The sequence below is a fragment of the Rhinoderma darwinii genome, chromosome 7, assembly GCF_050947455.1.
Source record: "Rhinoderma darwinii isolate aRhiDar2 chromosome 7, aRhiDar2.hap1, whole genome shotgun sequence".
NCBI lineage: Eukaryota > Metazoa > Chordata > Amphibia > Anura > Rhinodermatidae > Rhinoderma > Rhinoderma darwinii.
In genome coordinates, this window is record NC_134693.1 from 13,866,489 (window position 1) to 13,879,185 (window position 12,697).

Here is a 12,697-nt window from a genome sequence, read left to right on the forward strand (position 1 = left end):
CGCGGAGGCTTTTAGCCGCTCACGGTAAAAAAAACGGCATTCTCTTTCTCGCCGTGGTTCCGTCTTTGAACTTCCATTGAAATCAATGGGAGACACAGAAAGTGTTTATCGTATCGTAACGGCGGAAAGAAAGTGCAGGCAGGTCAAAATCCGCCTCAAAATTCCTGAAGGAAGATTTTGTAACGGCAGCCTTTTTTTATGCGTTTTTTGGGAGTTTTTTTTAAAAATGAATCAAATGCAAAAACGGTGCCAAAAAAAAACTGCTTCAAACGAGCAGCGCAATTTTTTTTTTTGCCTCCCATTGATTTATATGGAGATTCAGAGTCAGAAACCGCTCCAAGATAGGGCACGCCGTTTTCGCATCAATATCAGCGTCAAAAATCCCTGTGTGAACTGAGCCTAACACAGTCCCCCTCATTTGAAAAAAGGAGCGGGGACCTTAACCCCTTTATTCTGGGAATGGGCAGAGGACAGGCTCAGGGGCATAACTAGAATTTATGGAGCCCCATAAAAAAATAATCTGGGCCCCCACCATTTAGCGACGAGACATTGAAACAGCAGCATTAGTAGCAGAAATTAAAGGTACAGATAATAGCGCCATATATCAGAGAACCCACATAGGTAGCAAAAAGCTGAGGGTCAGACCCCCACAAATCTCACAGTGATCGTCCACCCTTGGCCACCATTTTGATCTGCCTGCACTCTCATTGCCGTGTTTTTCGCTGAGTTTTTTTCGGCTGCGGCCATTGAGAGGAGCGGGAAAAAACGCAGCGAAAACCGCTTTGATCCCATTGATGTCAACGGGAGGTCAGAGACGGAAACATCCGAAGAAAGGGCATAACGGTTCTTTTTCCCGCAAGCGTTTTTTTCCCGTGTCAAAAAAACGTGCCAAAAAACTCAGTGTGAACAGGGCCTAAGGATAAGCCATAAATGTGAAATCCTAGAAAACCCCATTACACATTAGGATGGCACCACAAGCGCTAGATTACTACTGTAGCGTTAAGGTTATGTCGGGGATTGCGTCGGTATTTAGCTGTGAATGTTTTGTGACATTCTGTAGATTTCTTAGGAAAGCAAAATTGAGGAGATTTATCAAACCGATGTGAGGAAAAAAAATGGAGTGGTTGCCTATAGCAACCAATCACGTTCCACCTTTCATTTCTCAGAAGCCCTTTGTAAAATGAAAGCAGCAACATGATTGGTTGATTGGTTGCTATGGGCGCCTGCTCCACTTTTTCTTTGCACTGGTTTTGATAAATCTCCCGTAATGTCTTCTGTCATGGCGTCCCAGGGTCCGGTGTGTGAAGTTCTGCAGTTTTCTCTGGGTGAGACCATTAACACACAGTAATTCACCTCCCGGAGTGTTATTTACCTCCTTGTTTGATTGTTTTAAGCTACTTATCTGCCATCAGCGTCCTTCATCAGAACATACAATGTGAGAGCAAGTGATAAGTCGCCTTCTAGATACCGCAATGAGCAAACGAAAATGAGACAATACCAGACAGACCCCGGGGCCGTTATAGACAAATATGTCTGATCTCCGCGTATTTATTCCTCATTATACGTAAAATCATTCATATCTCTCTAATTCGTCCAATATCTGTTTTTAGATTCACCCAAGTCAACGACACGTTCGTAAAATGAGCGGCGGCTCTGAGAGATGGAAATTTCCATTGGTTCTAAGTGAGTAATTCTTCTGTATTGTTCACCGTATTATGGCGCGGTACAAGTTCCGAGTTTTACAGATCCGTAATATGGCACTATGGTCTTATATATAACATTCATATGGAATCCAAGAGAAAAAAATTCTGTCATGTTCAGAAGATGCCGTGTTACCAGGGAGTATATCTCCGTGAGACGGCTCCATGTTAGGCCTCATGCCTAAAACCGCCACCATAAAAATGAATGCTTAGCTTGGCCATGAGTGTGAGTTTATATTAATGGGAAGAGGGGAATAGGCTGTTCGGATACTGCGGATCGGGTATGTCGAAATCCATCATGCCCAGTCCCTCTTACCCTCGAAATCTGCCATCAGGCCACAGAAAACAGGCCACCATACACATCGGATCATTAGCCAATCCTGTTGATATCGGCGGGTCTGGCTAAATTTTCTCTCGTGTATGGCCAGCGTCAAGCTGACCATACCCATTAAATGTATGTTGCCCGAACCTGACAATTTTGGCAGAATTGGTCAACCATCTAATGTGTATGGTCACGTCCCGACACTCTGCCTGACGTCTTGGGGAAGAGAAGGGTCGGACATGTTGAATTTTACCATGCCCAATCCTTTTGTTTCTTAGTAGATAAGCCGCGTTCTCCCTATTTAAGACACATCCACGCTCCGCTGAGCCGAGCGAGCATGTGTACGGGGGAGTCAGGAGGAACAGCTGTCGGATGAACGATTGTCGGACGATGGCCAGCTTAGGCTAAATGCACACGTTGCGGAATTTGGTGCAGAAAATCTGCATCAAAACCGCAGGTAATTCCGTAGGAAAAAGTTCCTTTTTGATGCATTTTTAGGTGCGGTTTTTACATTTTGATGCGGAAATAGGGGCGTTTTTATGCTGCGGATTTTGGTGCGGTTTTTTAAAACTAGTCAGATACAATTCGCAGGCGGAAACGCAAGATAAATTGACATGCTGTGAATCTGAAAAAATCTGCTACATGTAGGTGACATTTCTTGAAATCCCATTTACTTTGCGGGTTCTGTATTACGCTGCGGATTTTCCGCACAAAAATACTCGCGGCAAGTCTGCACGTAATATGCATCGTGTGCATTTGGCCTTAAAGGGTAACTAAATGTTAGACAAACTTCTGACATGTCATAGTGACATGTCAGAAGTTTTGATTGGTGGGGGTCCGAGCAATGAGACCCCCACCAATTGCTAAAACTAAGGGGCAGAAGTGTTCGTGTGAGTCCGTACACTGATACATTTATTTCCAGAAAAAGCCGAACAGACACGAAGCGGCTGAGCTCTCACATGAGTGCTTCTGCCGCTTCGTTTTAGCGATTGCTGGGAGTCTCCGTAATCGGACCCCACCAATGACAATCACTATGACATGTCAGAAGTTTATCGAATGTGTAGTTACCCTTTAAGGTTCTGGCTACATGGCGACATAAAGTTCACCTTTTGGTAAAAAGCGACTGATCAGGTGGGAGATTTTTGCAGTTAGTTGCAAGGCTGGTTGCGAGCCGCCGCAGTCACATGATAGCTTGACGGGGGAGGGGGGGGGGGGTAGTTCAGAGAGATGGAAACATGGTAAATAAATATATTGCAAACTTTATTATCTTGACAATATAACCGCCCGCGACCGTAAGGCTGGATTCACATGAGCGTGTGCGTTTTGCCTGCGCAAAAGCCACTTAACAGCTCCGTGTGACAGCCCCGTATGGGTGCGTGATGCGAGAAAAACGCCCAAAGAACGGACATGTCGTGACTTTTTTTCAGCGGACTCACGCTGAGTAAAAATCACGCACATGTCCGCACGGCCCCATAGACTAATATAGGTCCGTGCGACGTGCGTGAAAATCACGCGCGTTGCACGGACGCATTTCCCGTTCGTCTGAATAAAGCCTAACTGTGATGTAAGGAAAGGGAGTTCTGCTAAATCTCATCTCACATTGTCCATTCTAAGTATCCACACGCGTTTCGTAGAAGCCAGTGAGTAAAATTTGACATTTTTCTGCTTATTTGAAACACCCCGGCAGCACAAAACATTTCTAAACTATGGGAGAACCATATCAATCCATCATCCGGATTCTAAATGTCACTGCTGATTGTCGCCACCAGCAACCTAGCAAATTTTTATAACAAACATTCTCTCTGCTATTAAACACCCACATTTACCAGCAGTCAAAGGCGCGACTGCCCACACGGCAACGGAAGGATTTGTTTTATGTGCTAATGACAGTCAGGAAAACCGCCGTCTCCGAGAAATGCCTCAATTTTACAGATTGTGCTGGATGTGATTTTTGCACATATATATTCTCCACGTACGTAAACTCCTGCATATAACGTCAATATAAATAACCATAATAAAATCTACAGAGAACCTGCTTGCCTATGGTTTCCTTCGCCCGACCATATGAATCGTCAATCGGCACTTCATATGCGCAACATGTACTTGTTAAGTTCTGTCTGGGACTTTATTTTTGACCTTATGTTTCCATAGATACGTGTTCTGTATGAGCGCCAAAGTATTTCCTTCTTCAAAGCCAGTCCTCCTGGAATCACAGTACTCATAGGGAGGTTTTCTAGGTCTCTGTATATATGATCACTGAAAAAGAGCGTACTTAGTCTCTGTTCACATGGCTTATTTTCAGGCGTATTTTAGAGCGTAAAACGCTCGTATTAGGGTAAGTTCACACGTAGCGGAAATACTGCAGATTTTCCGCAACGGATTTAGTTGCGGAAAATTCTTATACTTACCCAGAATTCTGTGCTTTTTCGTCCAGGCCGGCCTCCTGGGATGACGTTCCATCCCATGTGACCGCTGCAGCCAATCACAGGCTGCAGTGGTCACATGGGATAAAACGTCATCCCAGGAGGCCAGGCTGCAGGACGGCGGAGGGTAAGTATGTGTTGTTGTTTTTTGTTTGTTTTTTAAACGTGCAGTTTTCCGCAGCGGGCGTTCCGCACAATTTGGTGAATTTTTTTCGGCTGGAATTTCCTGCGGCCACCAGGGCGAATACGCTCTGTACTCGTATCCGCCCTGTGTGAACATAGCGTCACGCTTTGAAATACGCCTGCAAACAGCTTTCTATTGATTTCAACGGGAAATATACTGTAAAGTTCATATGAGGTCGTATTTTTACGACGCTGAATTAAAAAACACCTCAGAAAGATACGCTTAGTAAAAAAGAAGTGACATGCCACTTATTGAAACATTTTCCAAGCAGATTTTCCTTTTGACACTACAAAAAAACCTTTAAAATACGCTTCAAAGATTCTTTCAAAAATCAAATACGCTTTGAAAATCAGCTTCAAAAACGCCTGGATTCAGAGACAGTTTTTTCTCTTGAAAACAGTCTCGTGTTTTTCTGCTTTGTACAGACGCCGTGTGAACACAGCCTTACTGATACGAGGGCAGGTTATACACTAGTTTCTGGCAGGATGCAGACAAGACACAATGTTATATGGAAGGAGATTACACAGGCCCGTCCTGCGTCCTGTAAATGAGACAGCTCATTGATCGCTGCCCATTTGCTCCTTTCACAAGGAGTTAAGTATGGGGACGAGCGCTCGTTACTCCGATCGCTTGTCCCCATACGGTTCTATCGTGTTGGCAGCGCGTCTCCCTGTTTACACAGATCTGCCGCCGACTACGATAAGGCTGGGTTCACACAACCTATTTTCAGGCATAAACGAGGCGTTTTACGCCTCGAATTACGCCTGAAAACGCGGCTCAAATACGTCGGCAAACATCTGCCCATTCATTTCAATGGGTTTGCCGATGTTCTGTGCCGACGACCTGTCATTTTACGCGTCGCTGTCAAAAGACGGCGCGTAAAATAACAGCCTCGTCAAAGAATCGCAGGACACTTCTTGGGACGTAATTTGAGCCGTTTTTCATTGACTTCAATGATGAACAGCTCCAAATTACGTCCGTAATGGACGCCTCGCAAAACGCCAGTACGAGCAATTACGTCTGAAATGCAGGAGCTGTTTTCTCCTGAAAACAGCTCCGTAATTTCAGCCATAATTGTCGATATCGTGTGCACATACCCTAATAGTTTAGGCATTTAAAGAGGCTCTGTCACCAGATTTTCAAACCCTTATCTCCTATTGCAGCAGATCGGCGCTGCAATGTAGATTACAGTAACGTGTTGTTTTTTTTCAAAAACAAGCATTTTTGGCCAAGTTATGACCATTTCTATATTTATGCAAATGAGCCTTTCTTATGTACAACTGGGCGTGTATTATGTGCGTACATCTGGGCGTTTTTACTTGTTTTACTAGCTGGGCGTTTTTACTTGTTTTACTAGCTGGGCATTGTGAATGGAAGTGTATGATGCTGACCAATCAGCATCATCCACTGCTCTTCGTTACCACCCAGCTTCTGGCAGTGCACAGACACACAGCGTGTCCTCGCGAGATCACGCTATGACGTCACTCACTTCCTCCCACAGGAACTTCATCGCATCGGATGAGCGAGGACACGCTGTGTGTCTGTGCACTGCCAGAAGCTGGGTGGTAACGAAGAGCAGTGGATGATGCTGATTGGTCAGCATCATACACTTCCATTCACAATGCCCAGCTAGTAAAACAAGTAAAAACGCCCCGATGTAACACACAATACACGCCCAGATGTACATAAGAAAGGCTCATTTGCATAAATATAAAAATGGTCATAACTTGGCCAAAAATGCTTGTTTTTGAAAAAAACAAAACGTTACTGTAATCTACATTGCAGCGCCGATCTGCTGCAATAGGAGATAAGGGTTTGAAAATCTGGTGACAGAGCCTCTTTAAAACGATACGACCCACAGATGATCGAGCGTTTGTTCGTTCATCAGCTGATCGCTGCGCTTTTTACACAGAGCAATTATCAGGAACGAGCGTTCTATGAATGCTCGTTTGCCCGATCATTGGCCAGTGTAAAAGGACCTTAACAGCACCACGACCGTAATGTGTGAACGGACCCATAGGCTACATTCACACGAGCGTGACAGATTTTACGCGCGTAACAAACACATGTAAATCTGTCCATTGCATTTTGCATCAGGGTGCTTTGCGTTTGGCATGTCTTTTTCATGCACTCGCAAGCATTTCTTTATTTTTTTCAATGTAATTGATGTGGAAAACACGGACAGCACATGGATGTGCATTCATGTGCTGTACGTGGTTTTCACGCACCCATTGACTTCAATGGGCGACTAGCTGCGTGAAAACGCACCAATATAGGACATGCAGTGAGTTTCACGCAACGGGCACTCGCTGCATGAAAACTCACGCATGTTTGAACGGCTCCATTGAAATCAACGGGTCCGTGTGCTGTGCGTTGTTTCCATGCACAGAACACGGATGAGAATCACGCTCGTCTGAATGAGCCCTAAGTATGGGAGCTACAAGTCGTGGCACGTCGGGGGAGGAGTGGCTTAACTGGGAAGGAAGACGCCGCACATGCGTCAGTGGGAGGAGTTTGGCAGAAGCACCAAACGGACCAGCGAGAGGGAGTGTTTGAAACAATGTAAATTTATGTTAATCTATGCTAAGTGTGACGTTATATGGGCGGCTACAAAAATTTGGTCTGTACTTATGTACAGAGTTGTTATATTTAATAAATCGCCTTGGCCAGATTTTATTCCAACATAAGTCTATGTGTTTTATTATGGTTGGTGGAAATGTTGAAATAAATGAGTAAGTTCTCCCATAATTCATCGGTCATTATCATTGCACACAGACAAGGCTTCCTGTAGGGAACTGGGGTTTGAACCTGCCGGTATAAAAGGCCCTTTAGTGTAAGGACTCGCAAGACGACGAGGACCCTTGACGCGTGTTGCGTGCTTTCGTATTTTGGCCAAAATATCAACTAATACCTCTTGTTTATCATGGATATTTTTGCAGGATGGCAGCCAGGCCTTGTGATGTTGGGGGAGAATGGGGTGTCAGTTCTCTATATGGTGCACCTAGAAGCTGCTGGGCAGCCCGCCTGATCTTTTATTATGGGCATGATCTAGGGCTCTGCGATTAATTGAACATGTAACCTCGATTACGATGATTGACCGATTATTTAAGCCACACCCCTTTTTGCATGCCACGCCCCCTGTTTGCATGCTACGCCATTGAATTAATATTTATCCCCGGAGCCATCCCTCTCATGAATAGTAGGCATGAGAGTGGCTGTTCATCAAAACTGCTTAGAAACAGCTGATCCGCAGTTGGGCCCCGACCAATGAAATATTGATGGCTTATCCTGAGGATAGGCCATCAATTTTTAAGGACTGGACAACCCCTTCAAATGCTTCATGCCTCAGTAAGTTTACTATAAGGCCGGTTTCAGACTAGCGTAATATGGGCGGCTGCGGCCGGGTCTCATGACTGGAATATACTGCATAATAGGGATTTATTGCACTTGTCTGAATCCTGCCTGTACTCTACAGTTGTATACTGCTCTGTGTCCACTAGGTGGAGCTATTAGATTCTGTTCAATAACTTCTAAATTTCTATCACAATTAATCAAACATTTGCCGCTGTTTCGCCGCTGGCGGAAGATAGAAATTTTCAGATTAACAGCAATGTAATTTTTATCCACTATATTATTTTGTAAACAGTAAAACAATATAGTCTCCAAATAAAACAGAGGAATAAAACCATGAAATGTATAAAAAGAAGATTTGTTTGATCAGTGAGCAGAAATAGTGACGCTGAGGATGAGGAATACCAAGTGGTTTTCTGACACTGTCGCTGCCATTCTTCATGACAGTTTGTCTCTCATTTTTTTGGGGGGGTTGGGGAGGGGCGGTATTTAAAAATTTCACCCATAATCCATTCCGACACCTTTGATTAGCCGTTGATTACCGTTCAGGCCTGCATTCATTGTCTGAACTCAAAGTATTCAGCAATGTTTGGATTAGACATGTGCAGATATAGCAGAGCTGAATATGTTATATCCTTGAGGCCCCATCATTTAAATATTGTGATTACCTTCTGAGTACCTGTCATTGGGGAAAGGTTTAAAAAAAAAAACATGGCTGTTTTTTTCCAGAAACAACGCCACACATGTCTAATGGTTGTGTGTGGTATTTCAGCGCAGCTCCTTTGCAATAAATGGAGCTTACCTGCAATATCGCATACAACCAGTGGATAGGTGTGGTGCTGTTTTTGAAAAAAGTAGCACATTTTTCCTAACTTTGGACAACTTCTTTAATACTGGTTCACCGCCTAAGTGATACGCCATTTCCTCGCCCATTGTAGCGTTCACAAATACAGAAAGGGGTAAAACAATGGCAAGTCCGACCTGGCATTGTTTTCCATCACTTTTCTAATCAGAAAAGTGGCGATCATATAAATGTCACATATATTACCTGTAGTCCTATCTGCTCAGATAAGTTATACTATATTGCAAAATGAGTTCTGCTTTTCTGACACTTGCCATTTTACCTCCCCCGCTAAAAAAAAAAAAAAAAAAATTCTAGGCACAAAGTAATTGAATGGAGTCAAATGAAACCCAAGATTCTAAAAACGATATTTTCTCAAAAAGTGATGTTATATTGCATGAAATATTGCAATCTGTGTCACAAAAGTATAACAAAAATGTATTCTGTGTCGAAAGATTGTATCTATTATGACATAATGGTAAGGTCAAAAATTTTATTCTGTGTTATAGAATAATAATAATATTTTTTTATTTTTATTTTTATTTTTAAAACTAGAAGCAAAATCAATGGGAAAAAGAAAATTTTCGGGTCCTGAGATTCTGTCATTCTTTATCTTCTGCCTCCGAGTAATGTGTAGGTAGTCGTCTCTTGTGGGTATATTCTGCCAGTTTTCCTCCATCCCCTATGGAACGCTCCGTGCCCTCAGGGCTTGATTTTTGGATCTCGTCCTGTAAAACGCTTCCACTTGGTGATTTCATTAGTTAATTTAGTTTATGCTGCCAGAAATTTGCAGATGACAAACAGAGATATTATGCCGTAGATAATAGATCCCAGTGGTCTAGAGCCGCGGAGTTCTCCTTCCTGCTTTAAGGGGTTTTCCCACCTCCTAAAGTGATGTCATATTGCTCAGCGAGGGTGCTGGGAGTCGGACCACCACTTATCAAATATTCACGGCTAAGCATAAGGCTACGTTCACACAGGGCGGATACGCTGCATAAAGGTACACAGTGTATCCACCCTGGCGGCCGCAGGGAAATCCGGACGAAAAACCGCGCAAAATTGTGGTCCAGTTTTCCGGCCGAAATGTCCGCTGCAGAAATCCTGCACTGAAAAAACAACAACAATGAATACACTTAGCAACGTCCTGACGTTCTGCAGCCCAGGGATGACTTTCATCTAAAGTGACCGCTACAGCCTGTGATTGGCTGCAGTGGTCACATGGGATGAAATGTCATCTTAGGAGGCCGGCCTGGACAAAGAAGCACAGAATTCTGGGTAAGTATAAGATTTTTTTTTAGTTACGATTTTCATCATCTGCTATTCGTCGCAGGTTTTCCCTCCCTGTTGAATTCAATGGGGAAAACCTGCAATATAAAAGCAGCGATTATGCAAATACAATTGACGTGCTGCTCGAATCTTATCCACTTCTCTGCTACTGTATTATGCTGCGAATTTTCCACAACGAGATACATTGCGCAAAATCTGCAGTATTTACGCTACATGTAAACTTACCCTAAGGATAGATCCTTAGTATTAAAGGAGTTTTCCCATAATCAATATTTATCACCTATTCACAGGATAGGTTATAAATATCTGATCGGTGGAGGTCCGACCACTGGGACACCCACCGATCACGAGAATGGGCTTACCTTGCCGTTTCTGGGAGTCCCACATACTCGTCCACTGCTCCGTTCATTCCTATGGGGCTCCCAAGAACAGCAAGGTAAGCCCATTCTTGTGATCGGTGGAGGTCCCAGTGGTTGGACCCCCACCGATCAAAACCCATGAATAGGTGATAAATATTGATTATGGGAAAACCCCTTTAATATCCAATTTAGAAGAAGGGTCATGGGAGCATAGAAATTCTCTTTTCTTCTTATTGCCATATTGATTTGATTTTTGTAAAAATAATGTTATGGTGGAGGACCCCTTTAAAAGGGGTTTTCCACGATTCAAAAAGCATGTCTGCTTTCTTCCAAAAATAGCGCCACACCTGTCCATAGGTTGTCTGTGGTATTGCAGTTCAGCTCCATTGCAGTGACTGGGGCTGAGATGCAATACCATACATAACCTGTGGACAGGTGTGGTGCTGTTTTTGAAAGAAAGCCGCCATATTTTTCTAATTCCTTTAAGGAGACCTGGACTCTTGTGATATGTAAAGTTCTGGCCTTAAAAGTTTACAAGTGCATTTCTTGGAGTATAAAACTTCAAAACACACAATCTGTTTCCATTTATCGCCATTTAATGATACGCCATATATAAATTTTTATTTTACGGACAGAACCTGCACGCAGCACATTGTAAAGTTTAATAAGGCATTATCTGATTAAAATAAACATCGGCCTAGAAATTGATTTGTCTTACAAAATATTCTCCAAATGACTTTGGCTTGATTAGTATTTGCTTCTGGGTGAATAGAAAAATAAAATAGCAATCTATTGTGCGCACAGATGGCTGGTTTTATTACACGCGATGAATTAGACTTCACCGTTTTTGGTATTATGCAAAATGCGTTTAGGTGAATAATAACATTAGCAATTTAATCTGTTGCTAGGAGGCTTCATGTTCTCTTCATACGTATTTAGCGCTGGAATATAAGTGAGAAGAGCGGCCAAACCAAGTGCCTGTCATATTCCAAGTTTGTAGAAAATTTAGACTCTTATGTTCTAATCCTGAGGAACATAAAAAACCTGGATAATTATAGTAGTTATATTCTTGTATATAGGGGGCAGTATTATAGTAGTTATATTCTTGTGTATATAGGAGCAGTATTATAGTAGTTATATTCTTGTGTATATAGGGGGCAGTATTATAGTAGTTATATTCTTGTATATAGGGGGCAGTATTATAGTAGTTATATTCTTGTATATAGGGGCAGTATTATAGTAGATATATTCTTGTATATAGGGGGCAGTATTATAGTAGTTATATTCTTGTGTATATAGGAGCAGTATTATAGTAGTTATATTCTTGTGTATATAGGGGGCAGTATTATAGTAGTTATATTCTTGTATATAGGGGGCAGTATTATAGTAGTTATATTCTTGTATATAGGGGCAGTATTATAGTAGATATATTCTTGTATATAGGGGGCAGTATTATAGTAGTTATATTCTTGTATATAGGGGGCAGTATTATAGTAGTTTATATTCTTGTATATAGGGGGCAGTATTATAGTAGTTATATTCTTGTATATAGGGGCAGTATTATAGTAGTTATATTCTTGTATATAGTGCCAGTATTATAGTAGTTATATTCTTGTATATAGGGAGCAGTATTATAGTAGTTATATTCTTGTATATAGGAGGCAGCATTATAGTAGTTATATTCATGTACATAGGAGGCAGTATTATAGTAGTTATATTCTTGTATATAGGAGGCAGTATTATAGTAGTTATATTCTTGTATATAGGAGGCAGTATTATAGTAGTTATATTCTTGTATATAGGGAGCAGTATTATAGTAGATATATTCTTGTATATAGGGTGCAGTATTATAGTAGTTATATTCCTGTATATAGGGGCAGTATTATAGTAGTTATATTCTTGTATATAGGGGGCAGTATTATTGTAGTTATATTCTTGTATATAGGGGCAGTATTATAGTAGTTATATTCTTGTATATAGGAGCAGTATTATAGTAGTTATATTCTTGTACATAGGAGCAATATTATAGTAGTTATATTCTTGTCCATGAGGGGCAGTATTATAGTAGTTATATTCTTGTATATAGGGGGCAGTATTATAGTAGTTATATTCTTGTATATAGGGAGCAGTATTATAGTAGTTATATTCTTGTATATAGGGGGCAGTATTATAGTAGTTATATTCTTGTAGATAGAGGGCAGTATTATAGTAGTTATATTCTTGTATATAG